Raw genomic sequence first — 26,976 nt, forward strand, 5'->3', positions numbered from 1 at the left:
ATCTCCTGTAGAGTGTCAGCTCTTATTTGCAGTGTCCTCTCTCCTGTAGAGTGTCAGCTCTTATGTGCAGGATCCTCTCTCCTGTAGAGTGTCAGCTCTTATTTGCAGTGTCCTCTCTCCTGTAGAGTGTCAGCTCTTATGTGCAGGGTCCTCTCTCCTGTAGAGTGTCAGCTCTTATGTGCAGAGTCCTCACTCCTATAGAGTGTCAGCTCTTATGTGCTGTCCTCTCTCCTGTAGAATGTCAGCTCTTATGTGCAGGGTCCTCTCTCCTGTAGAGTGTCAGCTCTTATGTGCAGGGTCCTCTCTACTGTAGAATGTCAGCTCTTCTGTGCAGTGTCCTTTCTCCTGTAGAGTGTCAGCTCTTATGTGCAGGGTCCTCTCTCTCTTGTATAGTGTCAGCTGTTATGTGCTGTGCCCTCTCTCCTGTAGAGTGTCAGCTCTTATGTGCAGGGTCCTCTCTCTTGTACAGTGTCAGCTCTTATGTGCTGTGTCCTCTCTCCTCTAGCATTTCAGCTCTTATGTGCAGGGATCTCTCCTGTAGAGTGTCAGCTCTTATGTGCAGGGTCCTCTCTCTCCTGTAGAGTGTCAGATCTTTTGTGCAGGATCCTCTCTCCTGTAGAGTGTCAGCTTTTATGTGCAGGGTCCTCTCTACTGTAGAGTGTCAGCTCTTATGTAATGTGTCCTCTCTCCTCTAGAGTGTCAGCTCTTATGTGCTGTGTCCTCTCTCCTGTAGAGTGTCAGCTCTTATGTGCAGGGTCCTCTATCTCCTGTAGAGTGTCAGTTCTTTTGTGCAGGATCCTCTCTCCTGTAGAGTGTCAGCTAGTATGTGCAGTGTCCTCTCTCCTGTAGAGTGTCAGCTCTTATGTGCAGGATCCTCTCTCCTGTTGAGTGTCAGCTCTTATGTGCAGGGTCCTCTCTATCCTGTAGAGTGTCAGCTCTTTTGTGCAGGATCCTCTCTCCTGTGGAGTGTCAGCTCTTGTGTGCAGGATCCTCTCTCCTGTAGAGTGTCAGCTCTTATGTGCAGTGTCCTCTCTCCTGTAGAATGTCAGATCTTATGTGCAGTGTCATCTCTCCTGTAGAGTGTCAGCTCTTATGTGCAGTGTCCTCTCTCCTGTAGAATGTCAGCTCTTATGTGTAGGATCCTATCTCCTGTAGAGTGTCAGCTCTTATGTGCAGTGTCCTCTCTCCTGTAGAGTGTCAGCTCTTATGTGCAGGGTCCTCTCTCTCCTGTAGAGTGTCAGCTCTTTTGTTCAGGATCCTCTCTCCTGTGGAGTGTCAGCTCTTAAGTGCAGGATCCTCTCTCCTGTAGAGTGTCAGCTCTTATGTGCAGTGTCCTCTCTCCTGTAGAGTGTCAGATCTTATGTGCAGTGTCATCTCTCCTGTAGAGTGTCAGCACTTATGTGCAGTGTCCTCTCTCCTGTAGAGTGTCAGCTCTTATGTGTAGGATCCTATCTTCTGTAGAGTGTCAGCTCTTATTTGCAGTGTCCTCTCTCCTGTAGAGTGTCAGCTCTTATGTGCAGGATCCTCTCTCCTGTAGAGTGTCAGCTCTTATGTGCAGGATCCTCTCTCCTGTAGAGTGTCAGCTCTTATGTGCAGGATCCTCACTCCTATAGAGTGTCAGCTCTTATGTGCTGTGTCCTCTCTCCTGTAGAATGTCAGCTCTTATTTGCAGGGTCCTCTCTCCTGTAGAGTGTCAGCTCTTATGTGCAGGGTCCTCTCTACTGTAGAATGTCAGCTCTTATGTCCAGTGTCCTTTCTCCTGTAGAGTGTCAGCTCTTATGTGCAGGGTCCTCTCTCTCTTGTATAGTGTCAGCTGTTATGTGCTGTGCCCTCTCTCCTGTAGAGTGTCAGCTCTTATGTGCAGGGTCCTCTCTCTTGTACAGTGTCAGCTCTTATGTGCTGAGTCCTCTCTCCTCTAGCATTTCAGCTCTTATGTGCAGGGTCCTCTCTCCTGTAGATTGTCAGCTCTTATGTGCAGGGTCCTCTCTCTCCTGTAGAGTGTCAGATCTTTTGTGCAGGATACTCTCTCCTGAAGAGTGTCAGCTTTTATGTGCAGGGTTCTCTCTACTGTAGAGTGTCAGCTCTTATGTAATGTGTCCTCTCTCCTCTAGAGTGTCAGCTCTTATGTGCTGTGTCCTCTCTCCTGTAGAGTGTCAGCTCTTATGTGCAGGGTCCTCTATCTCCTGTAGAGTGTCAGTTCTTTTGTGCAGGATCCTCTCTCCTGTAGAGTGTCAGCTAGTATGTGAAGTGTCCTCTCTCCTGTAGAGTGTCAGCTCTTATGTGCAGGATCCTCTCTCCTGTTGAGTGTAAGCTCTTATGTGCAGGATCCTCTCTCCTGTAGAGTGTCAGCTCTTATGTGCAGTGTCCTCTCTCCTGTAGAGTGTCAGCTCTTATGTGCAGTGTCCTCTCTCCTGTAGAGTGTCAGATTTTATGTGCAGTATCCTATCTCCTGTAGAGTGTCAGCTATTATGTGCAGGATCCTCTCTCCTGTAGAATGTCAGCTCTTATGTGCAGGATCCTATCTCCTGTAGAGTGTCAGCTCTTATGTGCAGTGTCCTCTCTCCTGTAGAGCGTCAGCTCTTATGTGCAGTGTCCTCTCTCCTGTAGAGTGTCAGCTCTTATGTGCAGGGTCTTCTCTCCTGTAGAATGTCAGCTCTTACGTGCAGGATCCTCTCTCCTGTAGAGTGTCAGCTCTTATGTGCTGTTTCCTCTCTCCTGTAGAGTGTCAGCTCTTATGTGCAGGGTCCTCTCTCCTGTACAGTGTCAGCACTTATGTGCTGTGCCCTTTCTCCTGTAGAGTGTCAGCTCTAATGTGCAGTGTCCTCTCTCCTGTAGAGTGTCAGCTCTTATGTGCAGTGTCCTCTCTCCTGTAGAGTGTCAGCTCGTATGTGCAGTGTCCTCTCTCCTGTAGAGTGTCAGTTCTTATGTGCAGGGTCCTTTCTCCTGTAGAATGTCAGCTCTTACGTGCAGGATCCTCTCTCCTGTAGAGTGTCAGCTCTTATGTGCTGTTTCCTCTCTCCTGTAGAGTGTCAGCTCTTATGTGCAGGGTCCCCTCTCCTGTAGAGTGTCAGCTCTTATGTGCAGGGTCCTCTCTCCTGTAGAGTGTCAGCTCTTATGTGCTGTGTCCTCTCTCCTGTAGAGTGTCAGCTCTTTTGTGCAGGATCCTCTCTCCTGTAGAGTGTCAGCTCTTATGTGCAGTATCCTGTCTCCTGTAGAGTGTCAGCTCTTATGTGCAGGGTCCTCTCTCTCCTGTAGAGTGTCAGCTCTTTTGTGCAGGATCCTCTCTCCTGTAGAGTGTCAGCTCTTATGTGCAGTGTCCTCTCTCCTGTAGAGTGTCAGCTCTTATGTGCAGGATCGTCTCTCCTGTAGAGTGTCAGCTCTTATGTGCAGGGTCCTCTCTGCTGTAGAGTGTCAGCTCTTATGTGCTGTGTCCTCTCTCCTGTAGAGTGTCAGCTCTTTTGTGCATGATCCTCTCTCCTGTAGAGTGTCAGCTCTTATGTGCAGTATCCTGTCTCCTGTAGAGTGTCAGCTCTTATGTGCAGGGTCCTCTCTCTCCTGTAGAGTGTCAGCTCTTTTGTGCAGGATCCTCTCTCCTGTAGAGTGTCAGCTCTTATGTGCAGTGTCCTCTCTCCTGTAGAGTGTCAGCTCTTATGTGCAGGATCGTCTCTCCTGTAGAGTGTCAGCTCTTAAATGCAGGATCCTCTCTCCTGTAGAGTGTCAGCTCTTATGTGCATTTTCCTCTCTCCTGTAGAGTGTCAGCTCTTATGTGCAGTGTCCTCTCTCTCCTGTAGAGTGTCAGCTCTTATGTGCAGTGTCCTCTCTCCTGTAGAGTGTCAGCTCTTATGTGCAGGGTCCTCTCTCCTGTAGAGTGTAAGCTGTTATGTGCAGCCTCCTCTCTCCTGTAGAGTGTCAGCTCCTATGTGCAGTGTCCTCTCTCCTGTAGAGTGTCAGCTCTTATGTGCAGGGTCCTCTCTATCCTGTAGAGTGTCAGCTCTTTTGTGCAGGAACCTCTCTCCTGTGGAGTGTCAGCTCTTGTGTGCAGGATCCTCTCTCCTGTAGAGTGTCAGCTCTTATGTGCAGTGTCCTCTCTCCTGTAGAGTGTCAGATCTTATGTGCAGTGTCATCTCTCCTGTAGAGTGTCAGCTCTTATGTGCAGTGTCCTCTCTCCTGTAGAGTGTCAGCTCTTATGTGTAGGATCCTATCTCCTGTAGAGTGTCAGCTCTTATGTGCAGTGTCCTCTCTCCTGTAGAGTGTCAGCTCTTGTGTGCAGGATCCTCTCTCCTGTAGAGTGTCAGCTCTTATGTGCAGGGTCCCCTCTCCTATAGAGTGTCATCTCTTATGTGCAGTGCCATCTCTCCAATATTGTGTCAGCTCTTATGTGCAGGGTCCTCTCTCCTGTAGAGTGTCAGCTCTTATGTGCAGAGTCCTCACTCCTATAGAGTGTCAGCTCTTATGTGCTGTGTCATCTCTCCTGTAGAGTGTCAGCTCTTATGTGCAGGGTCCTCTCTCCTGTAGAGTGTCAGCTCTTATGTGCAGAGTCCTCTCTACTGTAGAATGTCAGCTCTTATGTGCAGGGTCCTTTCTCCTGTAGAGTGTCAGCTCTTATGTGCAGGGTCCTCTCTCTTGTACAGTGTCAGCTCTTATGTGCTGTGCCCTCTCTCCTGTAGAGTGTCAGCTCTTATGTGCAGGGTCCTCTCTCCTGTAGAGTGTCAGCTCTTATGTGCAGTGTCCTCTCTCCTGTAGAGTGTCAGATCTTATGTGCAGTGTCCTCTCTCCTGTAGAGTGTCAGCTCTTATGTGCAGTGTCCTCTCTCCTGTAGAGTGTCAGCTCTTATGTGTGGGATCCTATCTCCTGTAGAGTGTCAGCTCTTATGTGCAGTGTCCTCTCTCCTGTAGAGTGTCAGCTGTTACATGCAGGATCCTCTCTCCTGTAGAGTGTCAGCTCTTATGTGCAGTGTCCTCTCTCCTGTAGAGTGTCAGCTCTTATGTGCAGTGTCCTCTCTCCTGTAGAGTGTCAGCTCTTATGTGCAGTGTCCTCTCTCCTGTAGAGTGTCAGCTCTTACATTCAGGATCCTCTCTCCTGTAGAGTGTCAGCTCTTATGTGCTATGTCCTCTCTCCTGTAGAGTGTCAGCTCTTATGTGCAGGGTCCTCTCTCCTGTAGAGTGTCAGCTCTTATGTGCAGGGTCCTCTCTCCTGTAGAGTGTCAGCTCTTATGTGCAGGGTCCATTCTCCTGTAGAGTGTCAGCTCTTATGTGCTGTGCCCTCTCTCCTGTAGAGTGTCAGCTCTTATGTGCAGGGTCCTCTCTCTTGTACAGTGTCAGCTCTTATATGCTGTGTCCTCTCTCCTGTAGAGTGTCAGCTCTTATGTGCAGTGTCCTCTCTCCGGTAGAGTGTCAGCTCTTATGTGCAGGGTCCTCTCTCTCCTGTAGAGTGTCAGCTCTTATGTGCAGGATCGTCTCTCCTGCAGAGTGTCAGCTCTTATGTGCAGGGTCCTCTCTCCTGTAGAGTGTCAGCTCTTATGTGCTGTGTCCTCTCTACTGTAGAGTGTCAGCTCTTTTGTGCAGAATCCTCTCTCCTGTAGAGTGTCAGTTCTTATGTGCAGTATCCTGTCTCCTGTAGAGTGTCAGCTCTTATGTGCAGGGTCCTCTCTCTCCTGTAGAGTGTCAGCTCTTTTGTGCAGGATCCTCTCTCCTGTAGAGTGTCAGCTCTTATGTGCAGTGTTCTCTCCTGTAGAGTGTCAGGTCTTATGTGCAGGATCGTCTCTCCTGTAGAGTGTCAGCTCTTATGTGCAGGATCCTCTCTCCTGTAGAGTGTCAGCTCTTATGTGCAGTTTCCTCTCTCCTGTAGAGTGTCAGCTCTTATGTGCAGGGTCCTCTCTCTCCTGTAGAGTGTCAGCTCTTATGTGCAGTGTCCTCTCTCCTGTAGAGTGTCAGCTCTTATGTGCAGGGTCCTCTCTCCTGTAGAGTGTAAGCTGTTATGTGCAGCCTCCTCTCTCCTGTAGAGTGTCAGCTCTTATGTGCAGGGTCCTCTCTATCCTGTAGAGTGTCAGCTCTTTTGTGCAGGATCCTCTCTCCTGTGGAGTGTCAGCTCTTGTGTGCAGGATCCTCTCTCCTGTAGAGTGTCAGCTCTTATGTGCAGTGTCCTCTCTCCTGTAGAGTGTCAGATCTTATGTGCAGTGTCATCTCTCCTGTAGAGTGTCAGCTCTTATGTGCAGTGTCCTCTCTCCTGTAGAGAGTCAGCTCTTATGTGTAGGATCCTATCTCCTGTAGAGTGTCAGCTCTTATGTGCAGTGTCCTCTCTCCTGTAGAGTGTCAGCTCTTATGTGCAGGGTCCTCTCTCTCCTGTAGAGTGTCAGCTCTTTTGTTCAGGATCCTCTCTCCTGTGGAGTGTCAGCTCTTAAGTGCAGGATCCTCTCTCCTGTAGAGTGTCAGCTCTTATGTGCAGTGTCCTCTCTCCTGTAGAGTGTCAGATCTTATGTGCAGTGTCATCTCTCCTGTAGAGTGTCAGCTCTTATGTGCAGTGTCCTCTCTCCTGTAGAGTGTCAGCTCTTATGTGTAGGATCCTATCTCCTGTAGAGTGTCAGCTCTTATTTGCAGTGTCCTCTCTCCTGTAGAGTGTCAGCTCTTATGTGCAGGATCCTCTCTCCTGTAGAGTGTCAGCTCTTATGTGCAGTGTCATCTCTCCAGTATTGTGTCAGCTCTTATGTGCAGGGTCCTCTCTCCTGTAGAGTGTCAGCTCTTATGTGCAGAGTCCTCACTCCTATAGAGTGTCAGCTCTTATGTGCTGTGTCCTCTCTCCTGTAGAATGTCAGCTCTTATGTGCAGGGTCCTCTCTCCTGTAGAGTGTCAGCTCTTATGTGCAGGGTGCTCTCTACTGTAGAATGTCAGCTCTTCTGTGCAGTGTCCTTTCTCCTGTAGAGTGTCAGCTCTTATGTGCAGGGTCCTCTCTCTCTTGTATAGTGTCAGCTGTTATGTGCTGTGCCCTCTCTCCTGTAGAGTGTCAGCTCTTATGTGCAGGGTCCTCTCTCTTGTACAGTGTCAGCTCTTATGTGCTGTGTCCTCTCTCTCTTCTAGCGTTTCAGCTCTTATGTGCAGGGTCCTCTCTCCTGTAGAGTGTCAGCTCTTATGTGCAGGGTCCTCTCTCTCCTGTAGAGTGTCAGATCTTTTGTGCAGGATCCTCTCTCCTGTAGAGTGTCAGCTTTTATGTGCAGGGTCCTCTCTACTGTAGAGTGTCAGCTCTTATGTAATGTGTCCTCTCTCCTCTAGAGTGTCAGCTCTTATGTGCTGTGTCCTCTCTCCTGTAGAGTGTCAGCTCTTATGTGCAGGGTCCTCTATCTCCTGTAGAGTGTCAGTTCTTTTGTGCAGGATCCTCTCTCCTGTAGAGTGTCAGCTAGTATGTGCAGTGTCCTCTCTCCTGTAGAGTGTCAGCTCTTATGTGCAGGATCCTCTCTCCTGTTGAGTGTCAGCTCTTATGTGCAGGGTCCTCTCTATCCTGTAGAGTGTCAGCTCTTTTGTGCAGGATCCTCTCTCCTGTGGAGTGTCAGCTCTTGTGTGCAGGATCCTCTCTCCTGTAGAGTGTCAGCTCATATGTGCAGTGTCCTCTCTCCTGTAGAGTGTCAGATCTTATGTGCAGTGTCATCTCTCCTGTAGAGTGTCAGCTCTTATGTGCAGTGTCCTCTCTCCTGTAGAATGTCAGCTCTTATGTGTAGGATCCTATCTCCTGTAGAGTGTCAGCTCTTATGTGCAGTGTCCTCTCTCCTGTAGAGTGTCAGCTCTTATGTGCAGGGTCCTCTCTCTCCTGTAGAGTGTCAGCTCTTTTGTTCAGGATCCTCTCTCCTGTGGAGTGTCAGCTCTTAAGTGCAGGATCCTCTCTCCTGTAGAGTGTCAGCTCTTATGTGCAGTGTCCTCTCTCCTGTAGAGTGTCAGATCTTATGTGCAGTGTCATCTCTCCTGTAGAGTGTCAGCTCTTATGTGCAGTGTCCTCTCTCCTGTAGAGTGTCAGCTCTTATGTGTAGGATCCTATCTCCTGTAGAGTGTCAGCTCTTATTTGCAGTGTCCTCTCTCCTGTAGAGTGTCAGCTCTTATGTGCAGGATCCTCTCTCCTGTAGAGTGTCAGCTCTTATGTGCAGTGTCATCTCTCCAGTATTGTGTCAGCTCTTATGTGCAGGGTCCTCTCTCCTGTAGAGTGTCAGCTCTTATGTGCAGAGTCCTCACTCCTATAGAGTATCAGCTCTTATGTGCTGTGTCCTCTCTCCTGTAGAATGTCAGCTCTTATGTGCAGGGTCCTCTCTCCTGTAGAGTGTCAGCTCTTATGTGCAGGGTCCTCTCTACTGTAGAATGTCAGCTCTTCTGTGCAGTGTCCTTTCTCCTGTAGAGTGTCAGCTCTTATGTGCAGGGTCCTCTCTCTCTTGTATAGTGTCAGCTGTTATGTGCTGTGCCCTCTCTCCTGTAGAGTGTCAGCTCTTATGTGCAGGGTCCTCTCTCTTGTACAGTGTCAGCTCTTATGTGCTGTGTCCTCTCTCCTCTAGCGTTTCAGCTCTTATGTGCAGGGTCCTCTCTCCTGTAGAGTGTCAGCTCTTATGTGCAGGGTCCTCTCTCTCCTGTAGAGTGTCAGATCTTTTGTGCAGGATCCTCTCTCCTGTAGAGTGTCAGCTTTTATGTGCAGGGTCCTCTCTACTGTAGAGTGTCAGCTCTTATGTAATGTGTCCTCTCTCCTCTAGAGTGTCAGCTCTTATGTGCTGTGTCCTCTCTCCTGTAGAGTGTCAGCTCTTATGTGCAGGGTCCTTTATCTCCTGTAGAGTGTCAGTTCTTTTGTGCAGGATCCTCTCTCCTGTAGAGTGTCAGCTAGTATGTGCAGTGTCCTCTCTCCTGTAGAGTGTCAGCTCTTATGTGCAGGATCCTCTCTCCTGTTGAGTGTAAGCTCTTATGTGCAGGATCCTCTCTCCTGTAGAGTGTCAGCTCTTATGTGCAGTGTCCTCTCTCCTGTAGAGTGTCAGCTCTTATGTGCAGTGTCCTCTCTCCTGTAGAGTGTCAGATTTTATGTGCAGTATCCTATCTCCTGTAGAGTGTCAGCTCTTATGTGCAGGATCCTCTCTCCTGAAGAGTGTCAGCTCTTATGTGCAGGATCCTCACTCCTATAGAGTGTCAGCTCTTATGTGCTGTGTCCTTTCTCCTGTAGAATGTCAGCTCTTATTTGCAGGGTCCTCTCTCCTGTAGAGTGTCAGCTCTTATGTGCAGGGTCCTCTCTACTGTAGAATGTCAGCTCTTATGTCCAGTGTCCTTTCTCCTGTAGAGTGTCAGCTCTTATGTGCAGGGTCCTCTCTCTCTTGTATAGTGTCAGCTGTTATGTGCTGTGCCCTCTCTCCTGTAGAGTGTCAGCTCTTATGTGCAGGGTCCTCTCTCTTGTACAGTGTCAGCTCTTATGTGCTGAGTCCTCTCTCCTCTAGCATTTCAGCTCTTATGTGCAGGGTCCTCTCTCCTGTAGAGTGTCAGCTCTTATGTGCAGGGTCCTCTCTCTCCTGTAGAGTGTCAGATCTTTTGTGCAGGATCCTCTCTCCTGTAGAGTGTCAGCTTTTATGTGCAGGGTTCTCTCTACTGTAGAGTGTCAGCTCTTATGTAATGTGTCCTCTCTCCTCTAGAGTGTCAGCTCTTATGTGCTGTGTCCTCTCTCCTGTAGAGTGTCAGCTCTTATGTGCAGGGTCCTCTATCTCCTGTAGAGTGTCAGTTCTTTTGTGCAGGATCCTCTCTCCTGTAGAGTGTCAGCTAGTATGTGAAGTGTCCTCTCTCCTGTAGAGTGTCAGCTCTTATGTGCAGGATCCTCTCTCCTGTTGAGTGTAAGCTCTTATGTGCAGGATCCTCTCTCCTGTAGAGTGTCAGCTCTTATGTGCAGTGTCCTCTCTCCTGTAGAGTGTCAGCTCTTATGTGCAGTGTCCTCTCTCCTGTAGAGTGTCAGATTTTATGTGCAGTATCCTATCTCCTGTAGAGTGTCAGCTATTATGTGCAGGATCCTCTCTCCTGTAGAATGTCAGCTCTTATGTGCAGGATCCTATCTCCTGTAGAGAGTCAGCTCTTATGTGCAGTGTCCTCTCTCCTGTAGAGTGTCAGCTCTTATGTGCAGTGTCCTCTCTCCTGTAGAGTGTCAGCTCTTATGTGCAGGGTCTTCTCTCCTGTAGAATGTCAGCTCTTACGTGCAGGATCCTCTCTCCTGTAGAGTGTCAGCTCTTATGTGCTGTTTCCTCTCTCCTGTAGAGTGTCAGCTCTTATGTGCAGGGTCCTCTCTCCTGTACAGTGTCAGCACTTATGTGCTGTGCCCTTTCTCCTGTAGAGTGTCAGCTCTAATGTGCAGTGTCCTCTCTCCTGTAGAGTGTCAGCTCTTATGTGCAGTGTCCTCTCTCCTGTAGAGTGTCAGCTCGTATGTGCAGTGTCCTCTCTCCTGTAGAGTGTCAGTTCTTATGTGCAGGGTCCTCTCTCCTGTAGAATGTCAGCTCTTACGTGCAGGATCCTCTCTCCTGTAGAGTGTCAGCTCTTATGTGCTGTTTCCTCTCTCCTGTAGAGTGTCAGCTCTTATGTGCAGGGTCCCCTCTCCTATAGAGTGTCAGCTCTTATGTGCAGGGTCCTCTCTCCTGTAGAGTGTCAGCTCTTATGTGCTGTGTCCTCTCTCCTGTAGAGTGTCAGCTCTTTTGTGCAGGATCCTCTCTCCTGTAGAGTGTCAGCTCTTATGTGCAGTATCCTGTCTCCTGTAGAGTGTCAGCTCTTATGTGCAGGGTCCTCTCTCTCCTGTAGAGTGTCAGCTCTTTTGTGCAGGATCCTCTCTCCTGTAGAGTGTCAGCTCTTATGTGCAGTGTCCTCTCTCCTGTAGAGTGTCAGCTCTTATGTGCAGGATCGTCTCTCCTGTAGAGTGTCAGCTCTTATGTGCAGGGTCCTCTCTGCTGTAGAGTGTCAGCTCTTATGTGCTGTGTCCTCTCTCCTGTAGAGTGTCAGCTCTTTTGTGCAGGATCCTCTCTCTTGTAGAGTGTCAGCTCTTATGTGCAGTATCCTGTCTCCTGTAGAGTGTCAGCTCTTATGTGCAGGGTCCTCTCTCTCCTGTAGAGTGTCAGCTCTTTTGTGCAGGATCCTCTCTCCTGTAGAGTGTCAGCTCTTATGTGCAGTGTCCTCTCTCCTGTAGAGTGTCAGCTCTTATGTGCAGGATCGTCTCTCCTGTAGAGTGTCAGCTCTTAAATGCAGGATCCTCTCTCCTGTAGAGTGTCAGCTCTTATGTGCATTTTCCTCTCTCCTGTAGAGTGTCAGCTCTTATGTGCAGTGTCCTCTCTCTCCTGTAGAGTGTCAGCTCTTATGTGCAGTGTCCTCTCTCCTGTAGAGTGTCAGCTCTTATGTGCAGGGTCCTCTCTATCCTGTAGAGTGTCAGCTCTTTTGTGCAGGAACCTCTCTCCTGTGGAGTGTCAGCTCTTGTGTGCAGGATCCTCTCTCCTGTAGAGTGTCAGCTCTTATGTGCAGTGTCCTCTCTCCTGTAGAGTGTCAGATCTTATGTGCAGTGTCATCTCTCCTGTAGAGTGTCAGCTCTTATGTGCAGTGTCCTCTCTCCTGTAGAGTGTCAGCTCTTATGTGTAGGATCCTATCTCCTGTAGAGTGTCAGCTCTTATGTGCAGTGTCCTCTCTCCTGTAGAGTGTCAGCTCTTATGTGCAGGATCCTCTCTCCTGTAGAGTGTCAGCTCTTATGTGCAGGGTCCCCTCTCCTATAGAGTGTCATCTCTTATGTGCAGTGCCATCTCTCCAATATTGTGTCAGCTCTTATGTGCAAGGTCCTCTCTCCTGTAGAGTGTCAGCTCTTATGTGCAGAGTCCTCACTCCTATAGAGTGTCAGCTCTTATGTGCTGTGTCATCTCTCCTGTAGAGTGTCAGCTCTTATGTGCAGGGTCCTCTCTCCTGCAGAGTGTCAGCTCTTATGTGCAGGGTCCTCTCTACTGTAGAACGTCAGCTCTTATGTGCAGGGTCCTTTCTCCTGTAGAGTGTCAGCTCTAATGTGCAGGGTCCTCTCTCTTGTACAGTGTCAGCTCTTATGTGCTGTGTCCTCTCTCCTGTAGAGTGTCAGCTCTTATGTGCAGGGTCCTCTCTCCTGTAGAGTGTCAGCTCTTATGTGCAGTGTCCTCTCTCCTGTAGAGTGTCAGATCTTATGTGCAGTGTCCTCTCTCCTGTAGAGTGTCAGCTCTTATGTGCAGTGTCCTCTCTCCTGTAGAGTGTCAGCTCTTATGTGTAGGATCCTATCTCCTGTAGAGTGTCAGCTCTTATGTGCAGTGTCCTCTCTCCTGTAGAGTGTCAGCTGTTACATGCAGGATCCTCTCTCCTGTAGAGTGTCAGCTCTTATGTGCAGTGTCCTCTCTCCTGTAGAGTGTCAGCTCTTATGTGCAGTGTCCTCTCTCCTGTAGAGTGTCAGCTCTTATGTGCAGTGTCCTCTCTCCTGTAGAGTGTCAGCTCTTACATTCAGGATCCTCTCTCCTGTAGAGTGTCAGCTCTTATGTGCTATGTCCTCTCTCCTGTAGAGTGTCAGCTCTTATGTGCAGGGTCCTCTCTCCTGTAGAGTGTCAGCTCTTATGTGCAGGTTCCTCTCTCCTGTAGAGTGTCAGCTCTTATGTGCAGGGTCCATTCTCCTGTAGAGTGTCAGCTCTTATGTGCTGTGCCCTCTCTCCTGTAGAGTGTCAGCTCTTATGTGCAGGGTCCTCTCTCTTGTACAGTGTCAGCTCTTATGTGCTGTGTCCTCTCTCCTGTAGAGTGTCAGCTCTTATGTGCAGTGTCCTCTCTCCGGTAGAGTGTCAGCTCTTATGTGCAGGGTCCTCTCTCTCCTGTAGAGTGTCAGCTCTTATGTGCAGGATCGTCTCTCCTGTAGAGTGTCAGCTCTTATGTGCAGGGTCCTCTCTCCTGTAGAGTGTCAGCTCTTATGTGCTGTGTCCTCTCTACTGTAGAGTGTCAGCTCTTTTGTGCAGGATCCTCTCTCCTGTAGAGTGTCAGTTCTTATGTGCAGTATCCTGTCTCCTGTAGAGTGTCAGCTCTTATGTGCAGGGTCCTCTCTCTCCTGTAGAGTGTCAGCTCTTTTGTGCAGGATCCTCTCTCCTGTAGAGTGTCAGCTCTTATGTGCAGTGTCCTCTCTCCTGTAGAGTGTCAGCTCTTATGTGCAGGATCGTCTCTCCTGTAGAGTGTCAGCTCTTATGTGCAGGATCCTCTCTCCTGTAGAGTGTCAGCTCTTATGTGCAGTTTCCTCTCTCCTGTAGAGTGTCAGCTCTTATGTGCAGGGTCCTCTCTCTCCTGTAGAGTGTCAGCTCTTATGTGCAGTGTCCTCTCTCCTGTAGAGTGTCAGCTCTTATGTGCAGGGTCCTCTCTCCTGTAGAGTGTAAGCTGTTATGTGCAGCCTCCTCTCTCCTGTAGAGTGTCAGCTCTTATGTGCAGGGTCCTCTCTATCCTGTAGAGTGTCAGCTCTTTTGTGCAGGATCCTCTCTCCTGTGGAGTGTCAGCTCTTGTGTGCAGGATCCTCTCTCCTGTAGAGTGTCAGCTCTTATGTGCAGTGTCCTCTCTCCTGTAGAGTGTCAGATCTTATGTGCAGTGTCATCTCTCCTGTAGAGTGTCAGCTCTTATGTGCAGTGTCCTCTCTCCTGTAGAGTGTCAGCTCTTATGTGTAGGATCCTATCTCCTGTAGAGTGTCAGCTCTTATTTGCAGTGTCCTCTCTCCTGTAGAGTGTCAGCTCTTATGTGCAGGATCCTCTCTCCTGTAGAGTGTCAGCTCTTATGTGCAGTGTCATCTCTCCAGTATTGTGTCAGCTCTTATGTGCAGGGTCCTCTCTCCTGTAGAGTGTCAGCTCTTATGTGCAGAGTCCTCACTCCTATAGAGTGTCAGCTCTTATGTGCTGTGTCCTCTCTCCTGTAGAATGTCAGCTCTTATGTGCAGGGTCCTCTCTCCTGTAGAGTGTCAGCTCTTATGTGCAGGGTCCTCTCTACTGTAGAATGTCAGCTCTTCTGTGCAGTGTCCTTTCTCCTGTAGAGTGTCAGCTCTTATGTGCAGGGTCCTCTCTCTCTTGTATAGTGTCAGCTGTTATGTACTGTGCCCTCTCTCCTGTAGAGTGTCAGCTCTTATGTGCAGGGTCCTCTCTCTTGTACAGTGTCAGCTCTTATGTGCTGTGTCCTCTCTCCTCTAGCGTTTCAGCTCTTATGTGCAGGGATCTCTCCTGTAGAGTGTCAGCTCTTATGTGCAGGGTCCTCTCTCTCCTGTAGAGTGTCAGATCTTTTGTGCAGGATCCTCTCTCCTGTAGAGTGTCAGCTTTTATGTGCAGGGTCCTCTCTACTGTAGAGTGTCAGCTCTTATGTAATGTGTCCTCTCTCCTCTAGAGTGTCAGCTCTTATGTGCTGTGTCCTCTCTCCTCTAGAGTGTCAGCTCTTATGTGCAGGGTCCTCTATCTCCTGTAGAGTGTCAGTTCTTTTGTGCAGGATCCTCTCTCCTGTAGAGTGTCAGCTAGTATGTTCAGTGTCCTCTCTCCTGTAGAGTGTCAGCTCTTATGTGCAGGATCCTCTCTCCTGTTGAGTGTCAGCTCTTATGTGCAGGGTCCTCTCTATCCTGTAGAGTGTCAGCTCTTTTGTGCAGGATCCTCTCTCCTGTGGAGTGTCAGCTCTTGTGTGCAGGATCCTCTCTCCTGTAGAGTGTCAGCTCTTATGTGCAGTGTCCTCTCTCCTGTAGAGTGTCAGATCTTATGTGCAGTGTCATCTCTCCTGTAGAGTGTCAGCTCTTATGTGCAGTGTCCTCTCTCCTGTAGAATGTCAGCTCTTATGTGTAGGATCCTATCTCCTGTAGAGTGTCAGCTTTTATGTGCAGTGTCCTCTCTCCTGTAGAGTGTCAGCTCTTATGTGCAGGGTCCTCTCTCTCCTGTAGAGTGTCAGCTCTTTTGTTCAGGATCCTCTCTCCTGTGGAGTGTCAGCTCTTAAGTGCAGGATCCTCTCTCCTGTAGAGTGTCAGCTCTTATGTGCAGTGTCCTCTCTCCTGTAGAGTGTCAGATCTTATGTGCAGTGTCATCTCTCCTGTAGAGTGTCAGCTCTTATGTGCAGTGTCCTCTCTCCTGTAGAGTGTCAGCTCTTATGTGTAGGATCCTATCTCCTGTAGAGTGTCAGCTCTTATTTGCAGTGTCCTCTCTCCTGTAGAGTGTCAGCTCTTATGTGCAGGATCCTCTCTCCTGTAGAGTGTCAGCTCTTATGTGCAGGATCCTCTCTCCTGTAGAGTGTCAGCTCTTATGTGCAGGATCCTCACTCCTATAGAGTGTCAGCTCTTATGTGCTGTGTCCTCTCTCCTGTAGAATGTCAGCTCTTATTTGCAGGGTCCTCTCTCCTGTAGAGTGTCAGCTCTTATGTGCAGGGTCCTCTCTACTGTAGAATGTCAGCTCTTATGTCCAGTGTCCTTTCTCCTGTAGAGTGTCAGCTCTTATGTGCAGGGTCCTCTCTCTCTTGTATAGTGTCAGCTGTTATGTGCTGTGCCCTCTCTCCTGTAGAGTGTCAGCTCTTATGTGCAGGGTCCTCTCTCTTGTACAGTGTCAGCTCTTATGTGCTGAGTCCTCTCTCCTCTAGCATTTCAGCTCTTATGTGCAGGGTCCTCTCTCCTGTAGAGTGTCAGCTCTTATGTGCAGGGTCCTCTCTCTCCTGTAGAGTGTCAGATCTTTTGTGCAGGATCCTCTCTCCTGTAGAGTGTCAGCTTTTATGTGCAGGGTTCTCTCTACTGTAGAGTGTCAGCTCTTATGTAATGTGTCCTCTCTCCTCTAGAGTGTCAGCTCTTATGTGCTGTGTCCTCTCTCCTGTAGAGTGTCAGCTCTTATGTGCAGGGTCCTCTATCTCCTGTAGAGTGTCAGTTCTTTTGTGCAGGATCCTCTCTCCTGTAGAGTGTCAGCTAGTATGTGAAGTGTCCTCTCTCCTGTAGAGTGTCAGCTCTTATGTGCAGGATCCTCTCTCCTGTTGAGTGTAAGCTCTTATGTGCAGGATCCTCTCTCCTGTAGAGTGTCAGCTCTTATGTGCAGTGTCCTCTCTCCTGTAGAGTGTCAGCTCTTATGTGCAGTGTCCTCTCTCCTGTAGAGTGTCAGATTTTATGTGCAGTATCCTATCTCCTGTAGAGTGTCAGCTATTATGTGCAGGATCCTCTCTCCTGTAGAATGTCAGCTCTTATGTGCAGGATCCTATCTCCTGTAGAGTGTCAGCTCTTATGTGCAGTGTCCTCTCTCCTGTAGAGTGTCAGCTCTTATGTGTAGTGTCCTCTCTCCTGTAGAGTGTCAGCTCTTATGTGCAGGGTCTTCTCTCCTGTAGAATGTCAGCTCTTACGTGCAGGATCCTCTCTCCTGTAGAGTGTCAGCTCTTATGTGCTGTTTCCTCTCTCCTGTAGAGTGTCAGCTCTTATGTGCAGGGTCCTCTCTCCTGTACAGTGTCAGCACTTATGTGCTGTGCCCTTTCTCCTGTAGAGTGTCAGCTCTAATGTGCAGTGTCCTCTCTCCTGTAGTGTGTCAGCTCTTATGTGCAGTGTCCTCTCTCCTGTAGAGTGTCAGCTCGTATGTGCAGTGTCCTCTTTCCTGTAGAGTGTCAGTTCTTATGTGCAGGGTCCTCTCTCCTGTAGAATGTCAGCTCTTACGTGCAGGATCCTCTCTCCTGTAGAGTGTCAGCTCTTATGTGCTGTTTCCTCTCTCCTGTAGAGTGTCAGCTCTTATGTGCAGGGTCCCCTCTCCTGTAGAGTGTCAGCTCTTATGTGCAGGGTCCTCTCTCCTGTAGAGTGTCAGCTCTTATGTGCTGTGTCCTCTCTCCTGTAGAGTGTCAGCTCTTTTGTGCAGGATCCTCTCTCCTGTAGAGTGTCAGCTCTTATGTGCAGTATCCTGTCTCCTGTAGAGTGTCAGCTCTTATGTGCAGGGTCCTCTCTCTCCTGTAGAGTGTCAGCTCTTTTGTGCAGGATCCTCTCTCCTGTAGAGTGTCAGCTCTTATGTGCAGTGTCCTCTCTCCTGTAGAGTGTCAGCTCTTATGTGCAGGATCGTCTCTCATGTAGAGTGTCAGCTCTTATGTGCAGGGTCCTCTCTGCTGTAGAGTGTCAGCTCTTATGTGCTGTGTCCTCTCTCCTGTAGAGTGTCAGCTCTTTTGTGCAGGATCCTCTCTCCTGTAGAGTGTCAGCTCTTATGTGCAGTATCCTGTCTCCTGTAGAGTGTCAGCTCTTATGTGCAGGGTCCTCTCTCTCCTGTAGAGTGTCAGCTCTTTTGTGCAGGATCCTCTCTCCTGTAGAGTGTCAGCTCTTATGTGCAGTGTCCTCTCTCCTGTAGAGTGTCAGCTCTTATGTGCAGGATCGTCTCTCCTGTAGAGTGTCAGCTCTTAAATGCAGGATCCTCTCTCCTGTAGAGTGTCAGTTCTTATGTGCATTTTCCTCTCTCCTGTAGAGTGTCAGCTCTTATGTGCAGTGTCCTCTCTCTCCTGTAGAGTGTCAGCTCTTATGTGCAGTGTCCTCTCTCCTGTAGAGTGTCAGCTCTTATGTGCAGGGTCCTCTCTCCTGTAGAGTGTAAGCTGTTATGTGCAGCCTCCTCTCTCCTGTAGAGTGTCAGCTCCTATGTGCAGTGTCCTCTCTCCTGTAGAGTGTCAGCTCTTATGTGCAGGGTCCTCTCTATCCTGTAGAGTGTCAGCTCTTTTGTGCAGGAACCTCTCTCCTGTGGAGTGTCAGCTCTTGTGTGCAGGATCCTCTCTCCTGTAGAGTGTCAGCTCTTATGTGCAGTGTCCTCTCTCCTGTAGAGTGTCAGATCTTATGTGCAGTGTCATCTCTCCTGTAGAGTGTCAGCTCTTATGTGCAGTGTCCTCTCTCCTGTAGAGTGTCAGCTCTTATGTGCAGGATCCTCTCTCCTGTAGAGTGTCAGCTCTTATGTGCAGGGTCCCCTCTCCTATAGAGTGTCATCTCTTATGTGCAGTGCCATCTCTCCAATATTGTGTCAGCTCTTATGTGCAGGTTCCTCTCTTCTGTAGAGTGTCAGCTCTTATGTGCAGAGTCCTCACTCCTATAGAGTGTCAGCTCTTATGTGCTGTGTCATCTCTCCTGTAGAGTGTCAGCTCTTATGTGCAGGGTCCTCTCTCCTGTAGAGTGTCAGCTCTTATGTGCAGGGTCCTCTCTACTGTAGAATGTCAGCTCTTATGTGCAGGGTCCTTTCTCCTGTAGAGTGTCAGCTCTTATGTGCAGGGTCCTCTCTCTTGTACAGTGTCAGCTCTTATGTGCTGTGTCCTCTCTCCTGTAGAGTGTCAGCTCTTATGTGCAGGGTCCTCTCTCCTGTAGAGTGTCAGCTCTTATGTGCAGTGTCCTCTCTCCTGTAGAGTGTCAGATCTTATGTGCAGTGTCCTCTCTCCTGTAGAGTGTCAGCTCTTATGTGCAGTGTCCTCTCTCCTGTAGAGTGTCAGCTCTTATGTGTAGGATCCTATCTCCTGTAGAGTGTCAGCTCTTATGTGCAGTGTCCTCTCTCCTGTAGAGTGTCAGCTGTTACATGCAGGATCCTCTCTCCTGTAGAGTGTCAGCTCTTATGTGCAGTGTCCTCTCTCCTGTAGAGTGTCAGCTCTTATGTGCAGTGTCCTCTCTCCTGTAGAGTGTCAGCTCTTATGTGCAGTGTCCTCTCTCCTGTAGAGTGTCAGCTCTTACATTCAGGATCCTCTCTCCTGTAGAGTGTCAGCTCTTATGTGCTATGTCCTCTCTCCTGTAGAGTGTCAGCTCTTATGTGCAGGGTCCTCTCTCCTGTAGAGTGTCAGCTCTTATGTGCAGGGTCCTCTCTCCTGTAGAGTGTCAGCTCTTATGTGCAGGGTCCATTCTCCTGTAGAGTGTCAGCTCTTATGTGCTGTGCCCTCTCTCCTGTAGAGTGTCAGCTCTTATGTGCAGGGTCCTCTCTCTTGTACAGTGTCAGCTCTTATGTGCTGTGTCCTCTCTCCTGTAGAGTGTCAGCTCTTATGTGCAGTGTCCTCTCTCCGGTAGAGTGTCAGCTCTTATGTGCAGGGATCTCTCTCTCCTGTAGAGTGTCAGCTCTTATGTGCAGGATCGTCTCTCCTGTAGAGTGTCAGCTCTTATGTGCAGGGTCCTCTCTCCTGTAGAGTGTCAGCTCTTATGTGCTGTGTCCTCTTTACTGTAGAGTGTCAGCTCTTTTGTGCAGGATCCTCTCTCCTGCAGAGTGTCAGCTCTTATGTGCAGTATCCTGTCTCCTGTAGAGTGTCAGCTCTTATGTGCAGGGTCCTCTCTCTCCTGTAGAGTGTCAGCTCTTTTGTGCAGGATCCTCTCTCCTGTAGAGTGTCAGCTCTTATGTGCAGTGTCCTCTCTCCTGTAGAGTGTCAGCTCTTATGTGCAGGATCGTCTCTCCTGTAGAGTGTCAGCTCTTATGTGCAGGATCCTCTCTCCTGTAGAGTGTCAGCTCTTATGTGCAGTTTCCTCTCTCCTGTAGAGTGTCAGCTCTTATGTGCAGGGTCCTCTCTCTCCTGTAGAGTGTCAGCTCTTATGTGCAGTGTCCTCTCTCCTGTAGAGTGTCAGCTCTTATGTGCAGGGTCCTCTCTCCTGTAGAGTGTAAGCTGTTATGTGCAGCCTCCTCTCTCCTGTAGAGTGTCAGCTCTTATGTGCAGGATCCTCTCTATCCTGTAGAGTGTCAGCTCTTTTGTGCAGGATCCTCTCTCCTGTGGAGTGTCAGCTCTTGTGTGCAGGATCCTCTCTCCTGTAGAGTGTCAGCTCTTATGTGCAGTGTCCTCTCTCCTGTAGAGTGTCAGATCTTATGTGCAGTGTCATCTCTCCTGTAGAGTGTCAGCTCTTATGTGCAGTGTCCTCTCTCCTGTAGAGAGTCAGCTCTTATGTGTAGGATCCTATCTCCTGTAGAGTGTCAGCTCTTATGTGCAGTGTCCTCTCTCCTGTAGAGTGTCAGCTCTTATGTGCAGGGTCCTCTCTCTCCTGTAGAGTGTCAGCTCTTTTGTTCAGGATCCTCTCTCCTGTGGAGTGTCAGCTCTTAAGTGCAGGATCCTCTCTCCTGTAGAGTGTCAGCTCTTATGTGCAGTGTCCTCTCTCCTGTAGAGTGTCAGATCTTATGTGCAGTGTCATCTCTCCTGTAGAGTGTCAGCTCTTATGTGCAGTGTCCTCTCTCCTGTAGAGTGTCAGCTCTTATGTGTAGGATCCTATCTCCTGTAGAGTGTCAGCTCTTATTTGCAGTGTCCTCTCTCCTGTAGAGTGTCAGCTCTTATGTGCAGGATCCTCTCTCCTGTAGAGTGTCAGCTCTTATGTGCAGTGTCATCTCTCCAGTATTGTGTCAGCTCTTATGTGCAGGGTCCTCTCTCCTGTAGAGTGTCAGCTCTTATGTGCAGAGTCCTCACTCCTATAGAGTGTCAGCTCTTATGTGCTGTGTCCTCTCTCCTGTAGAATGTCAGCTCTTATGTGCAGGGTCCTCTCTCCTGTAGAGTGTCAGCTCTTATGTGCAGGGTCCTCTCTACTGTAGAATGTCAGCTCTTCTGTGCAGTGTCCTTTCTCCTGTAGAGTGTCAGCTCTTATGTGCAGGGTCCTCTCTCTCTTGTATAGTGTCAGCTGTTATGTGCTGTGCCCTCTCTCCTGTAGAGTGTCAGCTCTTATGTGCAGGGTCCTCTCTCTTGTACAGTGTCAGCTCTTATGTGCTGTGTCCTCTCTCCTCTAGCGTTTCAGCTCTTATGTGCAGGGATCTCTCCTGTAGAGTGTCAGCTCTTATGTGCAGGGTCCTCTCTCTCCTGTAGAGTGTCAGATCTTTTGTGCAGGATCCTCTCTCCTGTAGAGTGTCAGCTTTTATGTGCAGGGTCCTCTCTACTGTAGAGTGTCAGCTCTTATGTGCAGTGTCCTCTCTCCTGTAGAGTGTCAGCTCTTATGTGCAGTGTCCTCTCTCCTGTAGAGTGTCAGATCTTATGTGCAGTGTCCTCTCTCCTCTAGAGTGTCAGCTCTTATGTGCTGTGTCCTCTCTCCTGTAGAGTGTCAGCTCTTATGTGCAGGGTCCTCTATCTCCTGTAGAGTGTCAGTTCTTTTGTGCAGGATCCTCTCTCCTGTAGAGTGTCAGCTAGTATGTGCAGTGTCCTCTCTCCTGTAGAGTGTCAGCTCTTATGTGCAGGATCCTCTCTCCTGTTGAGTGTCAGCTCTTATGTGCAGGGTCCTCTCTATCCTGTAGAGTGTCAGCTCTTTTGTGCAGGATCCTCTCTCCTGTGGAGTGTCAGCTCTTGTGTGCAGGATCCTCTCTCCTGTAGAGTGTCAGCTCTTATGTGCAGTGTCCTCTCTCCTGTAGAGTGTCAGATCTTATGTGCAGTGCCATCTCTCCTGTAGAGTGTCAGCTCTTATGTGCAGTGTCCTCTCTCCTGTAGAATGTCAGCTCTTATGTGTAGGATCCTATCTCCTGTAGAGTGTCAGCTCTTATGTGCAGTGTCCTCTCTCCTGTAGAGTGTCAGCTCTTATGTGCAGGGTCCTCTCTCTCCTGTAGAGTGTCAGCTCTTTTGTTCAGGATCCTCTCTCCTGTGGAGTGTCAGCTCTTAAGTGCAGGATCCTCTCTCCTGTAGAGTGTCAGCTCTTATGTGCAGTGTCCTCTCTCCTGTAGAGTGTCAGATCTTATGTGCAGTGTCATCTCTCCTGTAGAGTGTCAGCTCTTATGTGCAGTGTCCTCTCTCCTGTAGAGTGTCAGCTCTTATGTGTAGGATCCTATCTCCTGTAGAGTGTCAGCTCTTATTTGCAGTGTCCTCTCTCCTGTAGAGTGTCAGCTCTTATGTGCAGGATCCTCTCTCCTGTTGAGTGTCAGCTCTTATGTGCAGGGTCCTCTCTATCCTGTAGAGTGTCAGCTCTTTTGTGCAGGATCCTCTCTCCTGTGGAGTGTCAGCTCTTGTGTGCAGGATCCTCTCTCCTGTAGAGTGTCAGCTCTTATGTGCAGTGTCCTCTCTCCTGTAGAGTGTCAGATCTTATGTGCAGTGTCATCTCTCCTGTAGAGTGTCAGCTCTTATGTGCAGTGTCCTCTCTCCTGTAGAATGTCAGCTCTTATGTGTAGGATCCTATCTCCTGTAGAGTGTCAGCTCTTATGTGCAGTGTCCTCTCTCCTGTAGAGTGTCAGCTCTTATGTGCAGGGTCCTCTCTCTCCTGTAGAGTGTCAGCTCTTTTGTTCAGGATCCTCTCTCCTGTGGAGTGTCAGCTCTTAAGTGCAGGATCCTCTCTACTGTAGAGTGTCAGCTCTTATGTGCAGTGTCCTCTCTCCTGTAGAGTGTCAGATCTTATGTGCAGTGTCATCTCTCCTGTAGAGTGTCAGCTCTTATGTGCAGTGTCCTCTCTCCTGTAGAGTGTCAGCTCTTATGTGTAGGATCCTATCTCCTGTAGAGTGTCAGCTCTTATTTGCAGTGTCCTCTCTCCTGTAGAGTGTCAGCTCTTATGTGCAGGATCCTCTCTCCTGTAGAGTGTCAGCTCTTATGTGCAGGATCCTCTCTCCTGTAGAGTGTCAGCTCTTATGTGCAGGATCCTCACTCCTATAGAGTGTCAGCTCTTATGTGCTGTGTCCTCTCTCCTGTAGAATGTCAGCTCTTATTTGCAGGGTCCTCTCTCCTGTAGAGTGTCAGCTCTTATGTGCAGGGTCCTCTCTACTGTAGAATGTCAGCTCTTATGTCCAGTGTCCTTTCTCCTGTAGAGTGTCAGCTCTTATGTGCAGGGTCCTCTCTCTCTTGTATAGTGTCAGCTGTTATGTGCTGTGCCCTCTCTCCTGTAGAGTGTCAGCTCTTATGTGCAGGGTCCTCTCTCTTGTACATTGTCAGCTCTTATGTGCTGAGTCCTCTCTCCTCTAGCATTTCAGCTCTTATGTGCAGGGTCCTCTCTCCTGTAGAGTGTCAGCTCTTATGTGCAGGGTCCTCTCTCTCCTGTAGAGTGTCAGATCTTTTGTGCAGGATCCTCTCTCCTGTAGAGTGTCAGCTTTTATGTGCAGGGTTCTCTCTACTGTAGAGTGTCAGCTCTTATGTAATGTGTCCTCTCTCCTCTAGAGTGTCAGCTCTTATGTGCTGTGTCCTCTCTCCTGTAGAGTGTCAGCTCTTATGTGCAGGGTCCTCTATATCCTGTAGAGTGTCAGTTCTTTTGTGCAGGATCCTCTCTCCTGTAGAGTGTCAGCTAGTATGTGAAGTGTCCTCTCTCCTGTAGAGTGTCAGCTCTTATGTGCAGGATCCTCTCTCCTGTTGAGTGTAAGCTCTTATGTGCAGGATCCTCTCTCCTGTAGAGTGTCAGCTCTTATGTGCAGTGTCCTCTCTCCTGTAGAGTGTCAGCTCTTATGTGCAGTGTCCTCTCTCCTGTAGAGTGTCAGATTTTATGTGCAGTATCCTATCTCCTGTAGAGTGTCAGCTATTATGTGCAGGATCCTCTCTCCTGTAGAATGTCAGCTCTTATGTGCAGGATCCTATCTCCTGTAGAGTGTCAGCTCTTATGTGCAGTGTCCTCTCTCCTGTAGAGTGTCAGCTCTTATGTGCAGTGTCCTCTCTCCTGTAGAGTGTCAGCTCTTATGTGCAGGGTCTTCTCTCCTGTAGAATATCAGCTCTTACGTGCAGGATCCTCTCTCCTGTAGAGTGTCAGCTCTTATGTGCTGTTTCCTCTCTCCTGTAGAGTGTCAGCTCTTATGTGCAGGGTCCTCTCTCCTGTACAGTGTCAGCACTTATGTGCTGTGCCCTTTCTCCTGTAGAGTGTCAGCTCTAATGTGCAGTGTCCTCTCTCCTGTAGAGTGTCAGCTCTTATGTGCAGTGTCCTCTCTCCTGTAGAGTGTCAGCTCGTATGTGCAGTGTCCTCTTTCCTGTAGAGTGTCAGTTCTTATGTGCAGGGTCCTCTCTCCTGTAGAATGTCAGCTCTTACGTGCAGGATCCTCTCTCCTGTAGAGTGTCAGCTCTTATGTGCTGTTTCCTCTCTCCTGTAGAGTGTCAGCTCTTATGTGCAGGGTCCCCTCTCCTGTAGAGTGTCAGCTCTTATGTGCAGGGTCCTCTCTCCTGTAGAGTGTCAGCTCTTATGTGCTGTGTCCTCTCTCCTGTAGAGTGTCAGCTCTTTTGTGCAGGATCCTCTCTCCTGTAGAGTGTCAGCTCTTATGTGCAGTATCCTGTCTCCTGTAGAGTGTCAGCTCTTATGTGCAGGGTCCTCTCTCTCCTGTAGAGTGTCAGCTCTTTTGTGCAGGATCCTCTCTCCTGTAGAGTGTCAGCTCTTATGTGCAGTGTCCTCTCTCCTGTAGAGTGTCAGCTCTTATGTGCAGGATCGTCTCTCCTGTAGAGTGTCAGCTCTTATGTGCAGGGTCCTCTCTGCTGTAGAGTGTCAGCTCTTATGTGCTGTGTCCTCTCTCCTGTAGAGTGTCAGCTCTTTTGTGCAGAATCCTCTCTCCTGTAGAGTGTCAGCTCTTATGTGCAGTATCCTGTCTCCTGTAGAGTGTCAGCTCTTATGTGCAGGGTCCTCTCTCTTCTGTAGAGTGTCAGATCTTTTGTGCAGGATCCTCTCTCCTGTAGAGTGTCAGCTCTTATGTGCAGTGTCCTCTCTCCTGTAGAGTGTCAGCTCTTATGTGCAGGATCGTCTCTCCTGTAGAGTGTCAGCTCTTAAATGCAGGATCCTCTCTCCTGTAGAGTGTCAGTTCTTATGTGCATTTTCCTCTCTCCTGTAGAGTGTCAGCTCTTATGTGCAGTGTCCTCTCTCTCCTGTAGAGTGTCAGCTCTTATGTGCAGTGTCCTCTCTCCTGTAGAGTGTCAGCTCTTATGTGCAGGGTCCTCTCTCCTGTAGAGTGTAAGCTGTTATGTGCAGCCTCCTCTCTCCTGTAGAGTGTCAGCTCCTATGTGCAGTGTCCTCTCTCCTGTAGAGTGTCAGCTCTTATGTGCAGGGTCCTCTCTATCCTGTAGAGTGTCAGCTCTTTTGTGCAGGAACCTCTCTCCTGTGGAGTGTCAGCTCTTGTGTGCAGGATCCTCTCTCCTGTAGAGTGTCAGCTCTTATGTGCAGTGTCCTCTCTCCTGTAGAGTGTCAGATCTTATGTGCAGTGTCATCTCTCCTGTAGAGTGTCAGCTCTTATGTGCAGTGTCCTCTCTCCTGTAGAGTGTCAGCTCTTATGTGCAGGATCCTCTCTCCTGTAGAGTGTCAGCTCTTATGTGCAGGGTCCCCTCTCCTATAGAGTGTCATCTCTTATGTGCAGTGCCATCTCTCCAATATTGTGTCAGCTCTTATGTGCAGGTTCCTCTCTTCTGTAGAGTGTCAGCTCTTATGTGCAGAGTCCTCACTCCTATAGAGTGTCAGCTCTTATGTGCTGTGTCATCTCTCCTGTAGAGTGTCAGCTCTTATGTGCAGGGTCCTCTCTCCTGTAGAGTGTCAGCTCTTATGTGCAGGGTCCTCTCTACTGTAGAATGTCAGCTCTTATGTGCAGGGTCCTTTCTCCTGTAGAGTGTCAGCTCTTATGTGCAGGGTCCTCTCTCTTGTACAGTGTCAGCTCTTATGTGCTGTGTCCTCTCTCCTGTAGAGTGTCAGCTCTTATGTGCAGGGTCCTCTCTCCTGTAGAGTGTCAGCTCTTATGTGCAGTGTCCTCTCTCCTGTAGAGTGTCAGATCTTATGTGCAGTGTCCTCTCTCCTGTAGAGTGTCAGCTCTTATGTGCAGTGTCCTCTCTCCTGTAGAGTGTCAGCTCTTATGTGTAGGATCCTATCTCCTGTAGAGTGTCAGCTCTTATGTGCAGTGTCCTCTCTCCTGTAGAGTGTCAGCTGTTACATGCAGGATCCTCTCTCCTGTAGAGTGTCAGCTCTTATGTGCAGTGTCCTCTCTCCTGTAGAGTGTCAGCTCTTATGTGCAGTGTCCTCTCTCCTGTAGAGTGTCAGCTCTTATGTGCAGTGTCCTCTCTCCTGTAGAGTGTCAGCTCTTACATTCAGGATCCTCTCTCCTGTAGAGTGTCAGCTCTTATGTGCTATGTCCTCTCTCCTGTAGAGTGTCAGCTCTTATGTGCAGGGTCCTCTCTCCTGTAGAGTGTCAGCTCTTATGTGCAGGGTCCTCTCTCCTGTAGAGTGTCAGCTCTTATGTGCAGGGTCCATTCTCCTGTAGAGTGTCAGCTCTTATGTGCTGTGCCCTCTCTCCTGTAGAGTGTCAGCTCTTATGTGCAGGGTCCTCTCTCTTGTACAGTGTCAGCTCTTATGTGCTGTGTCCTCTCTCCGGTAGAGTGTCAGCTCTTATGTGCAGGGATCTCTCTCTCCTGTAGAGTGTCAGCTCTTATGTGCAGGATCGTCTCTCCTGTAGAGTGTCAGCTCTTATGTGCAGGGTCCTCTCTCCTGTAGAGTGTCAGCTCTTATGTGCTGTGTCCTCTTTACTGTAGAGTGTCAGCTCTTTTGTGCAGGATCCTCTCTCCTGTAGAGTGTCAGTTCTTATGTGCAGTATCCTGTCTCCTGTAGAGTGTCAGCTCTTATGTGCAGGGTCCTCTCTCTCCTGTAGAGTGTCAGCTCTTTTGTGCAGGATCCTCTCTCCTGTAGAGTGTCAGCTCTTATGTGCAGTGTCCTCTCTCCTGTAGAGTGTCAGCTCTTATGTGCAGGATCGTCTCTCCTGTAGAGTGTCAGCTCTTATGTGCAGGATCCTCTCTCCTGTAGAGTGTCAGCTCTTATGTGCAGTTTCCTCTCTCCTGTAGAGTGTCAGCTCTTATGTGCAGGGTCCTCTCTCTCCTGTAGAGTGTCAGCTCTTATGTGCAGTGTCCTCTCTCCTGTAGAGTGTCAGCTCTTATGTGCAGGGTCCTCTCTCCTGTAGAGTGTAAGCTGTTATGTGCAGCCTCCTCTCTCCTGTAGAGTGTCAGCTCTTATGTGCAGGATCCTCTCTATCCTGTAGAGTGTCAGCTCTTTTGTGCAGGATCCTCTCTCCTGTGGAGTGTCAGCTCTTGTGTGCAGGATCCTCTCTCCTGTAGAGTGTCAGCTCTTATGTGCAGTGTCCTCTCTCCTGTAGAGTGTCAGATCTTATGTGCAGTGTCATCTCTCCTGTAGAGT

Source organism: Dendrobates tinctorius, unplaced genomic scaffold, assembly GCF_039654945.1.
Source record: "Dendrobates tinctorius isolate UK_male_01 unplaced genomic scaffold, ASM3965494v1 ptg000251l, whole genome shotgun sequence".
In the NCBI taxonomy this organism is placed as follows: domain Eukaryota; kingdom Metazoa; phylum Chordata; class Amphibia; order Anura; family Dendrobatidae; genus Dendrobates; species Dendrobates tinctorius.